Genomic DNA, 4,743 nt, shown 5'->3' on the forward strand with positions numbered 1-4,743 from the left:
ACTTCATTACAGCAGCCATTTTTTGCTATGTTGCGATGAGGGATGCACCACTTTTGAACAGATGGATCTGGCATCCTTAGAAATGGTCAAACTTTAAATTCCAGCTACAACTTAGTGACATTCACAAAATTATACATTAATATTCCACTGGGTGAGTAGAAAATGTCTCCGCCGGCAATGCAGTGCTTATTATAAATGCAGCATCTTGCCTCGTATTGGATTTAGTGGAGTTTCTGTCATTGTGGCCCTTTGAATGGAAAACAAGGGTGGCCAAAACCTTAAAAACGCCTCATGGTCAAAACATTTCTATTGAATAGTTCTTTTTTAAATAATATGTGTCACAGTAGATTAATCACAGGTGTAAATAACAAAATAAATGATGGCTGATAGCTTCCATTTAGCTGCTTCAGTTTCAGGGTCCTGGAGAGGAGCTAATCTGGGAGGGCCTTGTTCTGGAAGTAAAACTCAATTTTTACGTGATCCATAATTGCTGTATTCCACAACTTGAAACTATCACGATTAATTCATTGGTACAAAACACCTGGTTCCTTATAAAAAGTCGAAGCTATAAGTCTGTTTACATAAAAAAGGGAGAAGTCAACTCCGACTCCCAAAGCGCCTTTCAGCAACACACATCCAATCAGCAAGCTCAAAATTTGGTTATGTGGGCTGCCAACACCGTTTGGAAGCTAAAGAATAAACTGATAACACGATCTCAATCTAAATCTATTCACTTCACTTCACTTTATGCAATTTAGAAATAGACTGCAGTGAAAGGCATTCCAACGGTAAAGGAAGTAGTCCTGACACCAGAGATAGAAAATGTAGGTCGTTCTGTGAACCATAGCACTAAGGGGCAATAAAGCTACTGCATGGCTGCATCAGGGCAAATTTATGAGCCTCCTTGTGGCCTTTTTTCACTTTTTACATGGAAAAAACAATTAAATAGTGTGGTGACATTACTATTAGGTACTGTAGCTGCAAAATATCTTCTTAGAAGGGCTGTACTGTCCTTTTTGTTGCGTTTGTTTAAAGATGTAATGATCCTCTCTGTATAATGCTGTGTCTCATTCTCTGTTGGGCTGAGTGATTTCTTTCCTTTTGTCTCATCACTCTTAGTTACTTCACTAGCTTGTTTTTCTATTCTGTTTCCCGTGCACCTTTTTCTTCAGTCCAGAATCTTTTGCATTACTTAAACATCTGCTTCCTATAATCAGATTTATCAAAGACGTCCAGGCATCCTTTCATCATTCAATAAAGCACAGAACAAACTTGATATCGCTGCTTTTTTTCGTTAGAGCCAAACCCCATTACAACTGTGGAATTAGGTTGAAGTGAAAACTAGAGCTGGGTCAATATAATGCAGTGGTAGGATGAGAGTCATTGACACACATGCTGCAGTCCAGATCCAATGGCAATTACTGAAGCTATTGATTGCTGTGTATACAATTCATCACTGAAAAAAAAAAATCAGATCAAAAGCATTTTTGACAAATGCTTTGCTGAATGATGTGTGTCTTTTACTCTGATTGCACCCAGCCGGACAGAAGAAACCTGGGCCATATTCAGGCCCGACAGAACGTAGCCACGCACTTTTTTAAACTGTGCCTTTTATTACCCAGGGTTCACAGACACGTCTCTGCTGATGGGGTATATCCTGTGACACAGCCACCAAAAGGAGAGAAAACATATCTCAAAGCTGTTGCACACCGTTTCACACTGTTTCAAGGAAACATGTCGTTCAACCAGGAAACCATTTTGAGATTGAACGTGCCCCAGGGCAACGAAGAAGGGGTCAGGACCCTGGACAGCTCCTCTGCCCTGCAGAGGGACTACAAACCACTACTATTACAACTACAACTACTACAACTACTACAACTACTCTACTAATCTGGGTCATGCCTATATTGTTAGTTTAGTACATTCTGCAAGACTGTCATACTGTACAGAAAACAGATGGGCACAGTGAGAGGTGTCAGTTATTCTGTATTCAAGGGGAACTTCATCACTTAACTGCACTTGATTGCGGAGCAACTGGCTTGGTAAGTAAGGGCTGTGCAGGTGTATTTGCATTTATCTTCTCCTTTCCACGAAATGAATAACTCTTTTTTACCTCGCTTAAATTTTGAGTGAACAGAATCGACAGAGCTCCGTCTAAAACCACTAGGAGTTGTCCTGTTTGGATTTGAGCCAAACTGCTACACTTTTGGTATAACTTTAGAAGACAGTAGGTTAAGACAAAGTGGAATAGCTCTTTCAGAGTGTATGGCTTTAAGAGACGGGTAGCTTTCAGTGTAGACAGCTAATTTATCTATTCATGAATGAATAAAATTACACATTTGACTGCATTTTCAAAGCACAATCTTTCATCCTAATAATGATGGAAATGTGAACAGATTGGAAGTTAGCATTTAAGTTAAACTGTTTTTCCTCGGCACCGCACAGAAACACTGGCTACTGAGGTTCTTCCAGGTGCACTCCCAAAGCCTTTTAAATATGAAATGCCAAATTCCATTGGAAGTCTCAATGCACAGGAAGGCCTCCACAAGTTGTGAGATTGGTTTCTCCCACGGGGGTCCAGAGAGAAGCAAATCTCAGTGGCAGAGTTAAGAATTCAACCCAGCTGCTTCCTCTAACCCAATCTTACACTGCTGTCTTTACCGTCATGCCAGAGTCCCTAACCTGCCCTTTGACTCACTGTGTTTAACTCTGTGTGTGTGTGTGTGTGTGTGTCCCTTGCATGGCACACATTTTTTCCCTTTTTTTCCCACATGTGGCTCTGTTGCAGTTTGGACAGCCCGTTTCCTGTTGTGAGGGAGGAAACGGACAGAGGGCACACCCAGCGCAAAAAATGCTGACTCAGGGTTTATCAATCTGGCTTTCTGCAAGAGTAAGTGCAACTGGACACGACTGCAGAAATGCACTAGTCTGCTCATTTAATCGTAGCTCCCTGCCTGGCTTCAAATGAACTGGGGCATCATGTACTGTAGGCCACACATCTGCCATGATTCACACAGCAACATCTCACTGCCCATGTCTCCCTGTTTTGTGTGTCCATAGCTTATTCTTAGTATAATCATTTTTGTACTTTCAAATACAGTACAATGTATCATAAAGGTATGGATGCTTTCCTTTTTACTTTTCTTGCCTCTTTCAGAAAAAGACCTGCCCCAATGCAATTATAAAACCCTTATTTGTTTTTTGCTGTAAAGTATTGAGCAGGGTTAAACCTTGAAGAAATAGCTTCTAGCGCTTCATCAAATTACCGGCCTTATAATGGCAACGAGAAAAAGGCAATATTGTGTGTGGCTTCCTTTACTAAACTCAGAAGAAAATCAGAGGCAATTAATAGTTTGTCCAATGTGTGTGATTGATGATTTGTTGCAAAGTTTTTTTTTGTGTGTACTGCTGATCATATTGCAAGCAAAACATTGCGGTTACACATTCCTCTTGTTATTTTACCTTCCTTTTGCCTAATATTTTGCATACATCACATTTGAAATCAAGACACCCAGCCCTAACTTCATCTTTGACTATGCTAGAAGAAGCTAATAGCAGAAATTCTATTTCGAACAAGTCCTTAACTGAACTGCTGAGACCAGAGTTATTCGACCCAATACTGTGTAATTCGGCGGCAAACCATGACAGCCATGAAACGCTTCAAGCTTCAGAAAACAACCCCCTCCAAGCTGTGATGAAAAAGAATAAATCACATCCGGATTACACTGAATTTAGAAAACTTTTTACTGAAAACAGAAAAGCATTTCTCGCAATTTCAGGGCTCTGGCCTCAATTTGTAACAATGTCACTAAGTGATCAATGACCTAAACCTGAGATCTGCTATAACAGCTCATTCACACTGGCAACTTCAAAGGAGGAACACTGTGAAGCTTGACATTCCCGTTCGGCATTTCATAGGTATTGTCAATATTTTATAAGATTAGTTTTTCTCAAAAAGAACACTGCAGTTGAGATGAACGGACGATTCAGCATTTGCTATAGATTTGCTCTTGCTTGTCTGACGAGGTGCATGCATGTCTGCCTCTATGTCTGCTTCCCTTTTGGTTTAGGACAGTTTCTCAGTCCAGTGCATAAATTAAGGCCATTCATCATGTGTTAGGCTCCTCGGTGCGCCACATACTTGTGCCGTTCGTATTACTGAGACAGAGCTAAAGGATCTGTATTAATCAACAACTAATTACAGGCAGAAAAATGTGTGGCTAAGCTGATCTAATGAGTCAGTCCAGTCCTCTTTAGTGGTCTGCTTCTCAGGATGCTGTCAAATTATGTATCTCTAGGGAGTTAGTGATGCGTGACCCTCACTGGCTGTCTGCCCCAGCAGTCACACAGATACACACAGACACACACCTTTCCCTCTGTCTACATTCCTGAACATATTGCTTGGATTTAGATCAGCCCTCAGAATCTCCAGGGTTACACAAACACAAACTGCACACCGCCAGCCAGTGGAAACACACAGGTTATAGTCCAACACCTAAGAATGGAAACTGTTGAATCGGCAAGTCACTTAATCAGCCAATATAGACTATGACTATGTTGTAGAGTATGTTAAAAAAAAAAAGACAGACACAGTAATCAGCAAAAACTGACCTCAAACTACTACCTGCTGAATTTTCAGCACAAATATTAGTTGTCTTGTCAAAGACCCAGCCAGCTGTAAGGGAGTCTGTGTTTGACTTCTACCTGTGATGACAAAGCAGATGTGTGAGCAGTAGCTTCTCA

At 40.8% G+C, this 4,743-nt stretch overlaps 1 protein-coding gene across 2 annotated transcripts in view; it reads right to left on the reverse strand.

Moving 5' to 3' along the window:
* The window catches only part of LOC117948129 (IQ motif and SEC7 domain-containing protein 1-like), an 86,008-nt gene that overhangs the window by 71,228 nt on the left and 10,037 nt on the right, over nucleotides 1–4,743 (reverse strand). The gene's annotated exons all lie outside the window — the stretch shown is intronic.

Source organism: Etheostoma cragini, chromosome 7 (assembly GCF_013103735.1).
Source record: "Etheostoma cragini isolate CJK2018 chromosome 7, CSU_Ecrag_1.0, whole genome shotgun sequence".
Lineage (NCBI taxonomy): Eukaryota > Metazoa > Chordata > Actinopteri > Perciformes > Percidae > Etheostoma > Etheostoma cragini.